The sequence below is a fragment of the Pundamilia nyererei genome, unplaced genomic scaffold, assembly GCF_000239375.1.
Source record: "Pundamilia nyererei isolate P.nyererei 1_Seehausen unplaced genomic scaffold, PunNye1.0 scaffold00024, whole genome shotgun sequence".
Classification (NCBI taxonomy): domain Eukaryota; kingdom Metazoa; phylum Chordata; class Actinopteri; order Cichliformes; family Cichlidae; genus Pundamilia; species Pundamilia nyererei.
Genome location: NW_005187425.1, coordinates 496,052 through 513,437, shown reverse-complemented (window position 1 = coordinate 513,437; position 17,386 = coordinate 496,052).

The window sequence follows — 17,386 nt, the reverse complement described above, 5'->3', positions numbered from 1 at the left end:
AAGGAAGGGAATACCTTGGACTGTGGAATTACTTGCAGACTGTTTTGTGTGCATGTGTCTCAGAGGTGAGAACAGCATGTTTCATCTCAAACCTTGTTTCTCACTGCTGCTACTACTACTGCTTTTACTTTTCCCTTGTCTCACCCTCCTTCATGCCCCCTTGCTGGCCATTTACACTTGTCAAGACGTAGCCATTAAACCCAAAAGCCTGTACCGAATTTTTTATTACGAAACCATTTGTATCCCTGAAAGAAAAATAAATCCAACATTCCCTTGGACTGCATTAGGACTGCGGTTTGGAGATTTGTTTAGGCTGATAACACTCTCAAATGCTGATGTGACTGGAAAAATAACTAGGCCTTCATTCTGTCTTCCTCACTCGCTTGCTTGCTTTCTTTCTTAGGACCCATAGAAGGGCCCTTGTCTGGGTGTTAACCAGCTGGCTGTAACGTAAAGTCATACTTTATTTGACTTCTATTAGGGGAACAAGATATCTAATGAAGAGGACTGTTTATGCTATGTGTAAGCCATAAGAAAGAAAGAAAGAGAAGTGGGGAACTGGTCTCAATAAAGCAGTTGGATTTGCTCAGCGCTCTTGTAAAATCAAGTGGGCGCAATCAAAACGACCAGGAGAGAGAGAGGGGGCTAACAGGGCAGCTCTTTCTGGAAAAGTCTCCGACTAACTCTTCTGGTGTGTATGTGTGGGTTCATACAAGTGTATAGGCACTTTCGTACATGTGTCTTTCATCCTGGAATGAAAAATCCACTGGAGTGTTTCTCCATTCAGCGCTGCAGCCCAGAGCTACACTTTTTTCTGTCCCCTGTTCAAAAACTTGAGCCTGATTTCCAGACTATTTGTCTGGCTGCTTCATGGTCGCAGTGATTTCATGACAGTATCCATATGCAAGCGCGGGCGGATTGGGGTTTTATCTTTCTGACATAGTAGCAATTGTACAATCTGATGGCCTTGGAAAGGTAATGGCTATTCACATTGAGCTGCCAAAATGAAACCCAACTCTAGATGACTGGGAGAATGTTCCCACATCTCTTGTTAAATTGTCTCTGTCTGGTCATTCATTTGTATGGTAGTTGTTTTTTTCTTTCTTTTCTTCCTTCTGTCTTTAGCTCGTGTCTTTTTCTCTTCTAGGCTTTGTTTGAAGTCTGCTTTAAGGCAGTAAAGGAACTCCCCCATCCTTCCCTTGGCAATATAAATGACAGCTAGTGAAACTTGATACACTAGCCCACCATTTAAAAAAAAGAAGAAAAAAAGCCCGATAGCCATGGTGCTCACTCTGTTAATCAAATTTGCCATAATTGTCATCTGCAGATTTTAAAAGACGCAGAGGGGAATCCATAAGACGAACCTCTGAACTTGGAGCCCTGGGGTCAGTGTTTGTGTGTGTCTTCGGGGATCGTCTGAGAGTTTGTATTTGGTCACGCTGAGTTAAGGAGCTCCATCTGAGTTCTGGATGGCTAGTCTCCTAAGGGAAAGCCTATCATCCACCCACTCTGTCTCTCAGTCTAGCTGTCTGTCTCCCCGGTCCTCATGTTAAATCCTCCCACCCATTGTGTCTGTTTTTACTTTCTCTCTCTCTCTCTTGTCCTTTCACTCTCTCTGCCCTTGGCCATAATTTTTAACTCCTGTTTAAAACTCCATTTTGTCACAGTTATCAGAACAGCTTTTTCAGCTATTTTAAAGACTAGTGAGTCATATAATATCTGTATAAAAAAATACAAATTATGAAATAATGGCTCTCTTTCTCTTTCCTCAACTACTGCATTTTGCAAACATCTGCTCAGGCCAACACAGCTCCACTATTGTGTAGTGTTACATTAACTGTAGCACTTTAAATCAAAATTGTCAGGAAAATATCAATTCAGTGCTCATTATAGTTTTACATATCTCAGCTTGGAATTAAATTCCCCCATTTTGGCACCACAGCACTGGACACTTTAGAGCATTTCTCAATTCCTGCCACAAAAACAATCCCATACCAACATATGGCTCTTGGATTTGTTCAGGCTGGACTGGTTTGACGGAAGGAAGTGTAGTGGAGACAGTCTGTCAACACTTGAGTGTTAATCCGAATGCCTGTAAATAACATCTGATGTTTTTCTACAAGCCAAATGCCTCATCCCTTTGCTTTGAAGCTTTCATAATTCATCAGTCCTGTTAACCAGGTCATGCAAGTTATGTAGCTGCTGAGGTCTATAAATAAAAAATCAGTTTTAATGCTGAATAATGAGTAATAGAAGTTGCATAATAATTCATTGTGACAACCACAAGAAACTGGATTTTGATCTACATTAATATGATAGGATCCAAATCTCTCATTCCACCACATCCCGAAGACATGCTGATAGTAGCCACTAGGTGATGGGTACTGTGGTGACAGAAGGACAGACATGTGTTCAGTAGGCTGAAGTGTTTAAACAACATCATATTGATACTAGGAGGCCTAAAATGTGCCAGGAAGATATCCGCCGCACCATTAAATCATTACCAGCAGCCTGAACGCTTGATAAAACGTAGGATGGATCCACATTTTTATGACGTTTACGCCAAATTCTTCTGTTCTGACAGCAGTGACACCAGTTGTGGCCTTGTGGTCGACTCCTGTACCCCATCTGCTTGAAGGTCCAATGTGCTGTGCGTTCAGAGACGTTGTTGTGCACAGGTTGCTTATGGTAGGTGGTTACTTATTTACTGTTCAGGCAATCTTATCATTCTCCTGCGACCTCTGAAATTCCCTTAGTATTACCAATCAGAGAACTGATGCTCACTGGATATTTTCTCTTTTTCAGACCATTCTCTTTAAATCCTAGAGATGACTGTGTGGGAAAATCCCAGTAAACCATCATCTTCTGAAGCAACTACAATCGGTCATTTAAATCACTTTTCTTCCCCATTCTGATGCTTGTTTAAACTTCAGCATGTTGTTTTGATCACATCTACCTGCTTAAATGCACTGAGTTACCGCCACGTAACTGGCTGATTAGAAAAGTGCTCTAATGAGCACTTGAAAAAGCGTATGGTACAATAAAGATTTTGTAAAAGAGGGACGTCAACGACACATGTGGTTATTAAATACATCAAGGTGACAATAGATGACATGTGGCCATTCTCTTTTTGTTCCATCAGAAATTCATCAGGAAAGAAACTGAAGCTGAACTGGACAACCTGCATGATTTCACATCAGTCAGCAGGCATTTAACAGTGTAACAGACCGTATTACAGCACTGGGCAAATATGCACTTTATCGCCTACTCAAGTCTTTGATTTTCCTTTCTGCTCCATTTAGATTGACATAAATTGTGCAAAATGGTATTCTTGATTTCTGCCCCAGGCGGACAGGCAGCTGGCTGAAGAAGAGGGGAGGGGGGCAGAGAGGAGAAATTTAATTCTGTTCAAGCCTTTGAATCGTGACTGTGTGTGTGTGTGTGTGTGTGTGTGTGTGTGAGACTGTATTCACACCTATGCACTACTGACCGCACGTTTAACAAGACGTTCCGTTGATCCTGCAGGGACAAGTGTTTACCCAAAGCCCTGACCTTCTTACACTGATACTTTCGCTGCTGATACAAATACCACATGCACACATATGCAGCTCACACAGCAGTAGCAGTGATGCAGGTAACTCAATCCTCATTGTCCTCCATTCTGTCAATTGGCTGACACCTGTCACATGTTCTCGCTTTCAACCAATCAGACTCCGTTTCCTTAATGATACAACGGATATTTTTACACCATGTACTTGTTGTTGAGAGACCTTCTGTAAAAATTGCGTTAGGGTGGGAAAGGGATCATATTGGGTTGCAGTAATTGCATGTGCACGCATACACGTGTGCATGCATATGTGTGTGCGGTTTGAAACTAGATAGGTGAGAGAAGCCTGTGCTAATATGTCCTAAAGAATGCTTGTGACGAGGTGCTAACTCGAAGTGATTGCAACTGCTGGTGGCAGGCAGAGAGAACACTGCAGTTTTATTTGGGTGGCTGTGGAAAGCTCCCATCATGCATCATGTTGACAGCACATTTGTCAAAGAGGAATGATGCAACTGCTCCTCTGTCACATGGAAAACATTCAGCCACATATACATTTCTTGTTGGAAAAAATGACTTCTGAGAACGCGTAAGTTTGTATTGATGTGTCATTAGGCATTAGCCAGGTGGGTCCTATGTGTGAAAGATGCTAATGTTTCTTTCATTTTACTTAATTAGGAGTTGAGCCACACTTCTTTCCACCACTCTTCATTATAATAATGGGCTGGTTTTACAGCTCATGAAGATATCATTACAAAGTTTAAGCTGTACGATGGTTATCATTTAATATTCATCATGTACAGGAAAGATAAACATGAATAGATAATTTAATTTAGTTCATATCATTTGACACAGCACAGTGGTGCAGCAGTTAACGCTAGCCATTTCGCAACAACAAGGCTGTTGGTTCAAACCTTTTAATGTGGAGCTTGAACATTCTCTCTGCGTGCATGTTTTTTTTCTCTGGGTACTCTGGCTTCCTCTCACAGTCCAAACACAAACATGTAAAGCCTTTTGAGAAGTCTGGACAGAAAAGTGCAATATAAACACCAGCTCTTTCCAGTCCACATCCTTTTATCATAGCAGCACAGTGATGCAGTGGTTAGCATTGTCTCAGCAAGAGAGACAGGTATGTGCATTAATGGTTGTTTGTATTTCTGTCCGGGGTGGACCCCATCTCTTGTCAGTCCACTTAGATAAGCTCCAGCTCCATTTAAATAAGTGTTTAGGACAAGGAAAGATAGGTCCTCTTAGTGGTATTTTAAATAAATGCACAGCTTTAAAAGTAATTGTAAGTATTACTCAAAATAAAATTGTTTGCCAGAGCTCCAAGCATATGGGTCCATCACTCCCACCTCAGCATTTTTCATGATGCAGGGTTTATTCTTGTAAAGGGGTGTGTTTTAACTCAAACCATGATCTTGTAAAAACCCTAGCCAAGTAGTTTTTTATTAAGCAAAACTAAAAAAGGGTTTAAAAATGAAACTAGTTAGTGGAAAACATTGAAGTGTAACTAAACCATCTCTAGCCCCCCAATGTGCTACCATGTATCATGGCACCAATGCCAAAAGATACATTTTCACTTTTTGTGCACCTGGCAAAGTGGCATCTGTGATATCTCAGGGTGAGAATGCACTGGTTTAACACACTTGCACATTTCCTAGTGCTCATTTAAGACAAGCATCTAGGCTTCAATACAAGCCACCTCATCAGGTAATAGTCTAGGCATTAAAATTGAACTGTCGTCTGTTTGTTTTAGTGAAGGTCAGGAGCTTTAGCTCTGTATCCAGATACCTCTACATCTAGTAGGTCAAAAAAAAAGACCAAGAAACTTTTTTTTTTTTTTTTAAACTTTAGGAAACTTTACAGTAATGTGTCTATTAAGAGTGGAATTTATGTAAAAGTTTTCATATTGAGCAGTCATTTCCTTTTAATGTTTAAGCTCACTATTTCCAGGCAGGAGTGTCTGAGCTCTAGAGAAAATAAAACACAGAGGAAGTGGAATAAAGAAAAACAGAAATTTGTCATTTCTTCACGGTGTGGAAAAGGCAAACCTTCATCATAACCACACTCTTTGTTCTTATATTTGCTCGCTCTTAAATACTTGTGTCTTAAATACTGTGGATTTCTTTCACAGATGTCAGACATTGTCATTTCCAACAAGGGAGGGTGAGTTTGTATGTTTGAGCTTATCTTGTTGGTTTACTATGTAGAGACAAAGACGCATTGTGTGCCTGATTGATATGTGTCCCTGTTTTCTTTCTCTGTTTCTGCTCCTCACGTCGTGCATGCTGGTATTTAAGGACATGCTTGTCCCCCATCTGCATTTCATTGTCTGTGTAAGTGTGTGTGTGTGTGTGTGTGTGTGTGTGAAGGCATTTGTGCGTGTGTCTGTTTGTCGATATAGCTAATGGATTTTCTGCTGGCCCAAAGTTTGTTTGTTCAGTAATCCAATATGGCAGTCGGTTTATAAGGCAAGCCTTCAGAATAGAAGCATGACTCATGACTCTGTCTGACACAGCCGTCGATGACCTGACACCCATATCAAGTAGCACCCAAAGCAGGGGAGAGAGGGGGGGGGGAGCAGGAGATTGGGAATAAGACGAATTGTGATGATCGATAGACCATCAAGACAGGCTGACATTTTAATCTGAGGAGAGGAGGAAAAGTGTTTTGAATGGAAGAAAGAAATGCAAAAAAAAAGGAAGGAAAAAGAAGGAAACAGAAAAGAAAAAAATGAGAAAAGGAGGAAAACTACCGTGTTTCCAATCTTAAAACTGTAAGTTATTTTACACTTTAATGGAGAAAAAGTGGAAATCTTCTATATCTAACACACATTTAAATTATTAACTATTAACTATCAGTAGGAGAATGCATTAGTACAGTTGTCAGTAACATAGACAAACTTCAGACAAAGCATTGTTCACATAAGATTGATACTCAAGCTGGCTCACTGAGTGAAAAATCTAAGCTCAGACCAGATGATTTCCACAGAGGGAGAAACTTTCTGTCTCCTTTTTACTGTACTAGTTGAGTCACTTCTCTGTCTTGGGGCCCTTCTTTTCCGTATGATATTACATTTTGCCACATGAAATGATCTAGTTTAGCCTCCCTGTAAAATGCTGTATGCTGGAGACTGGGGGATTAAAAGGGCTTATTTGACAGCTGAAACAGTGACTGAGACGAAATCCGGGCTGCTGAACAAAGCTGAATATGTAATGAGCTATCGAGTCATATACTGTTTGTGTAGCCTATTCTATAATATATAGCACAACAAGAATGTTTTTAAAATATATTACATTGACAGGTTTTAATACATTGATCTTCCAGAACAATTCCATACATTTATTTTTCACAGGTCTTTTACTTTGTTACTTGGTTCCCTGAATGTACTGAACAGTTTTTAACAGCAGCTTCTTGCTTTGGTTTATCTCTTCACTTTACCGGTGCTTTATGGTACACCACCTGTCTACCACTGACAGAGTTAGTGACCTACTAGTAAAGATATACATAGACCATTTAGTGAGTATAGGGCTAAATCCTACTCAAAGACTGAAGACCAAGCAAAAAGGATTAGGAAAGGATTCCAAAAGAGAGTGAATTTTTTATTTCAATGTGCAAATAACATCCACACATTCATCTTCTGCAGCTTAGTTGTGTCTGGGTCATGGTAGTGGCAGTCTAGCCAGAGATGCCCTGATCTTCCTCTCCCCAGCAACCTCCTCCATCTTATCCATGGGGACACTGAAGTGTTCCTAAGCAAGTCAAGAGACAACAGCCCCAGAGTCCAAGGTACTTCACCAAGAAGGATATGCCTGAAACACCTCAACTAGCGGGTATCCAGGCAGCATCCTAGTCAGATGCCTGAACCACCTCAACTGTCTCCTTTCATTGAGGAGGAGTAGAAGCTCTACTCTGAGTCTCTCCCAAACTGATCAACCTCCTTACATTATTTCTAAGGGAGATCCTAGGCGCTCTTCGGAGGAAGCACATTTCCATTTGTGCCCATAATCTAATTTTTTCGGTCACTGCCCAGAGCTCATGACCATAGGTGAGGGTACAAGTGTAGATCGACCAGTAAATCAATGGCTTTGCTTTAATGGACAGCTCTCACAACAGAAGTAGTACAGCGTCTGCATGATTGCAGATGTCGTTCTAATCTGTCTCTCATTCTTCCACCATCACTGTTGAAGAAGACCCTGAGATGCTTAAGTAAGAACACACAAGACATGTGGATAAATGTACATTATACATTCCATTTATGCATTTTAGGTATGATTAGATAGCAAGAAAATGTTTGGTGTTAAGACGTAAAGCATATTTGGGATAAAGGCTGATTACAAAATAAGTAATAATTGAAATATGCATTGCACAGTAAAAAGAAACAATGAGAACTGTAAGATACTACTTAAAGCAAGAAGAAATAAAAATCAAGAAGATTTTAAACAAAATGGTGGAAAATTAGATGGGAGAAAGCTTAGCGAGGAAGCTTCGACCCATGAGTCAACATGGCTTGGCAAGAAACATGACACACAACACCATGCAGCGCTTCAAGATTTTCCCCCATATTTCTCTCTGTCTTTGTCTTTCACTGTTTCAATGTCTTTTTCCCTTCGTTAGTATGCCAACCGAACATCCCCCAGCATTGTTCTCAGACAAACAGAGGATGGATTGTCTTACCTTTTCAGGAAGACAGAAAAAAACAGGCAGAACATAAAACTCCCTAAAAAACACAGGGGAGAAAAGGGGGAAGTGATGGTGGCAAAGGAAGGGAGCAGGGAGATGGGATAGTGGGAGGGGGGGAGGTTTTGATAAGTGTAGTGTAAAGAAGAAGTGTAGAAGGATGATCTTTGGTTTTAGACACAGTTTTCAAGTCAAGCAGCTAATGTGTTCGGTATGAACCTTGGTTCTGAAGTCATTGTTTGACAAAGATACCGTATTCAAATACCAAACTAGCCACAATTCCTACTGCAACCATCAATGCTGGGCTCAGACTGCATGCTGCTTTTGTCCTTTACAATGGTCACTCTGTTAGATACAGTCATAACATCTTGTCCTCCAGTGACTGGCAGACATTAGATACTACGCAGACGTCACGTTATCATGTTTGCTGTTTATCACAATGTGAGCAAAGTCATCAAAAAAGGAGGAGCTAGCAAGTAAAAGCACGTAAGCAGATAACGCCAACAAAAGTGGTTTGAATGATACCAACTGCCCACTTTCGAGTGCCACCTAGTTACACCAAAAATATTCCTCCCTGGTGTTGCCTTGTTTCAGTTTTACAGAGGTGAGCAGTAGAAAAACTTGACATCCTCAACAAACTGAGAAATCATCATAATAACAACATGTTATTCTTCTCTCTGGATGTCGTGATGAATCCCAAAATCAGCACTGGCGTTTGTCCATTATGAAACATGTAATTATCCTAAATCAAGTTTCCAAGACATTTAAACCTTAAAAACTGCACAAAGTGCCGTTTTCTGTTTTTGTCATTGTCTGTTTCATTGGAGTTGTCAATAGACAAAAGCAAATGGGAGATCTTTGTTTATCTGCCACATAGTGCATGGTCAAATGACACTGGTTATTTTATTTTTTCCATTGGTATAATGTGATGCAGAGAGTAATCGTTTCCTGTTGGGAAAACAGCTCAGACCTATTTTAATAATTACAAATCTATCTGCGTGACATTTTTTGGCATGTTGCCCTCATTCTGTGTTTCACGACAACAGCATAATTCATCATTATTATCAACATTGCAGGTCAACCTGTAATCTATTAATAACTTCTCAGATTACATCCTTCCTGTTAGTCATAGTGGAAAACTAAATACCTGTAACACCACAAATACTGAACATTTTCCAATTACCTAAGCAGCCAATAAATATTTGTTGAATTACATCACTCTTTAGCAGTAGTGCAAGGACGACAGTCATTTTATGCAGTAGTGTTATGATAGACAGACAGACAGACAGATACATTTTTTATGTTTTGGGGTAAAAAGTGCCAAAATAAGAGTTCAATTCCTGTCTCGCCTTGCCTGTGAGCCATGAGCTGTATCAGGGGAATTTACAGAGAGCTGAGACTTCTCACATACACACACAGGAACACAGGGTGGATGTTATCATCGTGATCAGGTATGTATGAGAAAAACGACACACACCGACTCACTTGCCCTCTAGATAAGGAGGTACAAGTTTCCAGCTTTCTACTGCAGCCATATCCTGTTACTAATACACTGCCCTGGGCATGCACACCTACAAACGTACACCCACACAAGCACAGTGCTCCAGGGCACAAGAACGTCAGCTTCCACTGTTCCTCAATTTCTCACCCTTTTGCAGCGTTTCACCTCTCTATCACCTTCTAGCTCACACCGTGACCTTTTCACACCTCACAACTGAAAGCAGACACACACAAACGGGCGTGAGACTTCCTCATAAAATGGTATATACACTGTATCATGTGTAATACATTTTGAATGATCAAACGATGCATACACTTAGAAAAATACATTGTTAATGGCAACACAAAACAGGCTTCCTGAAAAGAACGAGCATGTACAGTGCACCAGCTGGAACAAGATAATCTGTGGAGTGATGCAGTAAACTGTGGTTTTTCTGAAGTGTTAACATGCTGCTAAGCTGGGTAATGTATCCTGATTTGCTGATGCATGTCATAGTCAAGATGCCAGACAAACACTGGTTTAAACAGTAGCTGGAGACAAGAGTGCACAATTCCCAAATATTATAGAATACAGAAAAGATATATACAGCAAATTTAAAAAACACATTTCAATGGTGTCGCTGTTTTGCAGTGAAAGTTAGGAACAAATATTATACGTAGAACTTTTCTTAAAGGTTGCATTTAAGAATTTCAACTCCAGTGAATCGCTAAAGTAAAGTGCTTGGTTTAATGAAAACAAACAAAATAAACCGTGTTTTATTTTGTGGTATACTTAATTCTGTGATAACAAGTGAAGTTTGAGTGCATTTTAGGTCAGAAATGTAAGGAGACTCAACCCTCCCCCCTGCACTGAAACAGGTGCGGCTCACTTCCTTAAGGCCAGGTTCAAAGGTCATGACCAGAAATGCAGTGCCATCGAACATGCGAATTTGACTCTGAAACCTTAGATTCCCTTACGTCTGCAAAATACAGTCTGCCCATCTGCATCTTTTTTACCATCACTTCAGTTTTAGGCTCACATTGCTCTGCTTTCACAATAAACAGAAGCATGCTTCCAAAGATATCCGTCCTTTGTGGTTTAAGAGAATTCATATGTAAACATGAGCATAAACACAACTGTTAACATACAGAGGTAGCTCTAGTTAAAACTGAATCAAGAAAATGTTCTGCAACACAATGCTGCTGGCTACTTGATTACATTTCATAGCCAGTCAGATCAATGTTAACTGGCTATTAATCAGTCTCTAAGTATTTGTCCACTGTATAAAATATCTAGAATTTAAAATATCTTATAACTTAGAAACTATGATTCAGTGTGGTGTATGTTGTCAACAGTACCATTTAAAGATATGTTAAAATATAATGTCACATTTGACCTTTGAACTTTCCTTCAAGGTCAATAGATTGATCTGAAGGAGACAGTGATAATAATGCTATACAGAGCTATTTAAACTATGTTTCTTACTGCCCTTGTTTGTACTGACAACATTTAAGCATTCAAGGAATGATATATGGGAAATCTAAATATCACATTACTTTGGACCTCTGACCTCGTCTTCAAGGTCAAATAAGGTCAAACTTCCTTTGGGTCAAAGTTTGTTATTTATCTGTAAAACTGTCTTTAAATTATACTTTGTTTGTATTGGAAATTCACTCGCTGGGCCCACGTCTTTATTTGAGGTTTGACAGCATTTTAGTAGATAAAGGTGAATGGCTTGGACATGAATAAGCTGTGGTTTGGGGACTGGCAGCGGCTCCTGGGCCTGGCAGATCCCAAAGTACTAAATAGAAGTGAAGAAGTTAAAGAATTAAAAGGGAAGGGAGGGTGGGGCACGTAAACGAGAACAAACAGCTTGTAGAACTGGGGGAACATATATAGATGAGAACCGGAAGGAGCCTCTTTGGAGGCGTGGTCCCGTACCTGACCAGATACTTTATTTCTAATTATACTGTTATATGGAGATTTTAGACAGCATATTACAGTTTGCATCCAAAAATCATGTCAAATTTCAGTCTACCCCATAATAAATTATATATTTATCAAAAAATGTATTGTCAAAAGAAAGAGAATGAATACACATGAATGAATAAAATACAAAAAAATAATTATATTCAAAATTATGTCAAGTATATTAAAATGGGTTTCAGCAGGGCAAATAACAAAGCCTGCACTTTGCACTTGTTTTTACTGCACTATAAATAGCGTGATTAAAAAGACCAAAAAACCCCAAAATGAATATATACGAAGTACAATAATACTCCCTTATGAGTAAATGCTGCCCAGAGAATGAGCTGCTTTGGCAGAAGTTTACATGCTCTGGGTGATTCGTGTTCCATTTGTGGTTCACTTGTAGTTTGAGTTCTATTAGCCAGTTGTGTTTGAGCAGGCCTTTTAAAAAATGTATCTGGATTTGCAAAACCTGGAGGTGAACAGGAAGACTTGACCCAGATATCTCCTGGATATAGCAAAAATCCTGGGAATGGTCCTTTGGCCCCAAAGGCTATGTCAGAAGACTAGTCGGAGGGTTCCCAGATTATGTCAACATGAGCTTAGCAGAAGCACCTGGATAGCATGACAGAGTAACACTGCGTCTAAATCGCACAAAATAGAAATATACACACATATGCAACCAAGGTCTTGACAAGTTCACTCAAAGTCTTAAGTGTGAGATTAGATGGGTCTATCGACAGTTAACACACATTCTTACACACAGTGAGTTGCTGGGTGGACAGCTCCCACAGCACTAAATGGTAAACACCGGGTTTCAGGTGACACGTTTGGAATGTAGAAAATGCACTTTCATAATAAGCAGCTCCCTAACACTGCAGGGTACTTTAATCTCCATTTCTGCAGATGTGTGTGTGTGTTGATCAACCTTTAAGGTTAATAAACCCATCACAACTATGCTAATATGTGTTAAAGAGGTGTGTTTAGCATGATGAAGTGGTTTAAGCCAGTAGAGATTATATGCATGAACAGCTGAGCGTAAGAGCCTCACTAGCTGAACTGTGCACTTATAGTTATAAGGAAAACACTTATACTACAAAAAACAATGTGACAAGCTGATTGCATGCCACACCTTGCAAGATTAGCAAGTCTAATACAGTCTTGGTCCAAATATTTATCTAAATCTTGAGATGTATCAAAGACGCAGTTAAGATTTGTTAGGTCTATGTGTCTAGCTCTGTAATATTTGAGAGTCATTCTCAGCTCTTCAAAGCAAAAAACACTAAAAAGATCAGTGTGAAGTCATAGCAGTCATAGCAAGTGAACACAATTTTCTGTAATGTTCCAGTTGATTGATTTGTAAATACAAATTATAAAGTAAACAGCTGGAACTTGACGAAGGCTGTTGGTTACTGAAGCACCGAATCAACCATCAGTATTCTCCCATTTTCATTGTCTAATAACCACTTTAAGATGGCTTTCTTATACAGGGAACCTACTATGTGAATCTAATTGCAGCCATGAAAGACTGTGGATACTGTATGTGTGACCTGTAAGTGCCTGTATGAATGATTGTGCATTTTACACAATCACATTAGTACAACCAACTTCTACTTTACTTGACACACTGTAACAATAGTTTAATTCATGCAAGTTAATTAAATAGACTAACTGGTATGGCTACAATTGTCACTTTCAGTTGCTTACAACGTAAGATGTCTAAATGTGTGAAAAACCTGCAGCTACAAGTGCATACACACACACACACACACACACAGACACACACAAACACTGACTAAGCAGTCTTGCACACATTTCCCACACAGACACATTGTCTCATTTCCCTAATCATGTGGTTTTCTGTCACTGCAGTGATCTACTTCCTGATCGTTACCTGTTTTTATTCAGGCAGGGCTTGTGTTTGTGTGTGTGAATGTGTATATGTGTGTCTGGGTGTGTGTCTGCTATTTGAGTAGTGATATACTCGACAAAAAGTCAAAGAGAGTTCATCCAACAAGATCAGGAGGATGTGCCAGGACTGTCATGTCCCAACAACTTTAGAGGAAAACTGAGACGCACATGCACGCATGCACACACGTACACATACACACGCACGCACATGCACTCACGCACACGAAGCTCGCATAAACACACAAGAAACAAAGTTCTCTGTAGATGTCAACAGAGACATTTATAATATTTTAAAAATGGAGTTGGAAGTTGGGATCAGGAAAGTAAATAAGATTTGCCATTGAGTAATAAAAATAACACCTCTGAGTGAGTTTAAATATGTCTAGAAACCACATGTTACAGCCCTCATGCTATTCCAAACACCATTGTGCCAACTTTCTGTATCGGCTACAAAAAGGTGTATAAATGAGCTTAAAATTGAGGTACAAGGTTAGATATTTAGAATCACATGAACTTATTTCCCACTTCTTCCTCATGTCCTTGGAGCTTTCTGGAAGTCCCCTGTGAAAGCTGAGAACAGCTGGGTCTCTTACTATGGTCAGGGCTTCATTCCCTTGGCCCATCCCCATCAAAGGCCTTCTGTTTGGGGGTAAAAGAGTCCAATTTCTGGGCCTCCCAAGACCAAACCCTATGGTGGCTTGAAGTAAAGAGCCTGGAGTGGGGTGGCGCTAAGTAAGCAGGGGCCCAGCGATAGCCCGGGATATGAGTAGACAGGCCTGCCTGACTAGTGGTTCTCTCGCTGGGGAGAAGAGGAATTTCTTGTGCGAGAAAGGAGAGGAAAGAGGGGCTAAATATAAGAGATATGTGTGGATGCGTGTATATTATTTGTTGGGGGCGCTGAGTGGGTGTGTGTGTGGACTGTATTTCCCTACAGTGCACCCATTAGGGAAACTCTGGAGAGAAATACATTCAGCACTTCATTTATTATTCTGAGCAGTCAGCTGTCATCTGTGTACTCACACACAGACAAGCAGTCACCTCTGTATGATCCATGCACACATAGCAGAAACACATATCAATGCACACAAGAAATAAATGAAGCGTGTCACTGATACAGACAGTCCAGGTGACAGGATTAATTCCCACAGGGACAACCCGAACTACAACTGTATTCACTCAAAACACTTCTAACTTTGGCTAACCAAACACACACTTTAAGAAGGAAAAACAAAGTCTATATATAGATGTTGATGGAAAGATGGCATATATAAAAACTATATGACATGAGAGTCTAAATAAATAATGAGTTTGATTTTTATTTTAAACAACAAAAGCATTATCATATCACAACATCACATTTTGAAATGCATTGCTTCTATTAAATTTATAATTAAGACATCATTTTAGTAAAAAACTAACTAAAACTGTACAATAACAATATTTTGTTACAATATTTTGCAATAACAAATTTAAGTTTGTTTGTTTTTTCAGTACAATAAAAAATCTGTTTCATTAGATATACTATTGTCTCTGTACTATTTTCATTTACCTATAGAGTTTAAATAATGTTCAATTTATTGCACTGGCTTTTACTTTAAATTTTAAATGTGTGTTTTCTCTTTCCATGTACAGAACTGTGCATAAGTCTTGAGCTTGTTTTTTTTTTTATATTTCGCTAGGCAAATGGGAAAAAGCAAACATGAATAGCATCTGTTTGAACCTAGAAAACATACATGAAAATGCAGTATATAAGTCAAAAACAATTCGAATGAGCTTAAAAGTCTGTTTAATCACGTTTTTCTATTCAGGTATGCTTTTAGTGCATTGACAGTGTATATGGGATTATCATGTTGAAAAATTAACACATTGCCAATCAGAGGCTGTTTATATGGTACTGAATGATTGATCATAATCAGATGGTACTTTTCTGCATTCGTAATACCATAAATTCTTGACAAGATCCCCAACACCACTGGCTGTAATCAGAGCCTCCACCATTGTTCAACATTTGGCTGTAGATACTCATTGTTGTACCTCTCTCCTGACCTCATCTACATGTACTGACAATATTTTAAACAAAACATTACAAACTTGGGTTCATCACTCCATAAGTTGCCACTGAGTTTCAGTCAATTTCCTGTGTAATATGGCATACCTCAGCTTTTTCTTCCTGTTTCCGTTCATTACAAAGGGTTTCTTGACAGTGATTCTTCCACTAAGACCATTTCTGATGATGCTTCAGCAAACAGTAGCTAGATCTACTGAATGGCTCTCATGCCATGTGTCAGGTTTGCTGTTTTGTTTCCTATCCTTCATGAATTTCCTTGATTATCAGATACTGTTCATGTACACATTTCTTTGCTAAGACAGTTCATCCCTTAAGTTAAGTCACTTTTTAAGCTGGAACATCGTCACAACAGACTAGAACACGTGCATGTCCCCACCTGTCTTTACAGCTCGATGCTGCAGACAATAAAAGACGGAAGAAGGTGGAAGGATAGAGGGGAGGATGCGTGTCTCCTGTGAAAATAAACATGTGAAACAAGCACTCAGTGCTTGGGGTTTAGGTTTCGCTGCTGTGATGACACTGGGCATGAGGTCATCGTAATCAAACCCTAAATAAAATACTGTAAGGGAATGTCTATTGAAATACGCACACTTTGTCAAAGACATTTTCCAAAATGTCTCAAATGCAGTAATTAGATTTAAACAACAGTGAAATCAAAAGTAGATGGAGGAAACACTATTAAAATGTTCCCCTAAAGTCGAATTAACAACAGTGTAGAAAAACTAGAATGAAGAAAAATAAGATTAGTTGTGCATAAGTGCTTTACACTAGTCTGGGTCTGCAGTGTAACTTGTGATTAAAGTTACAAGATCATTTTAGTGGAGAGAAAATGCAATATTTCTCTATGAAACATGGAAGGAGTGAAATGGAAGTATAATGTAACATGGAAAAGGAATAGGCTGTGTGAACAAACAGTACATGCAAATGTACACAAAATCAACACAGTAAGTTGATCACACCCAACCTCTGGATCGCCACCAACATGAATGGAAAATGACGCTCTCAACACAGTTCTGGGAATCCCCTCACATAACAAGCCAACGCGGATGCAAATACACATCTATGCATGAGTATACCAGATTATTTCCACATTAAAATTGCTTTCCAGACTTCCTAGAACATGTGTGTGGCAAATGCATTGTCATCCACCACATACCGCACCATATACAGTTCAAGCAATGGTAGTACATTAAGTAGTATCTGAAATGGCCATGTTGAACTGACCACCAGCTTTTCCACTGACATACCACATTTACCACTGGGTTCAAATAAAATGTCCTGGAACACCCCCTCGTGAAAGGAAATACAGACAGCTGAGACGGAAAGTGAAAATGTGACACAAATTGTAACACGATAGCGGATGTGATACCGGATATCAGCGAAGTACGTAAGAAAAAGCATTACTCTGTTTCTTAATGCTCCCCTCTCACACTTGTCTTCTGTCTCACCTGAGCAGAAGGGCCTGGGAACAACATCCTCACTACAGCTGTGAGTGACAGCTCATAGCCCCAAGGCAACCAGCTCCGCCTCCAGGTGAGGTCCGACCGTCTCAAGTTTCCTTCCTAACCCCCCTCATTCGTCTCCTGTCTTTGCCTCTTCTCTCTCAATTTCTCACAGACATAAAACTTTTTTTTAAAAATAGAATGACAAATGAGAGAAATGCACATATTTAATGTATTAATATATGCTAAAATACCCACACACACACACATACACACACAAACAAAGACAT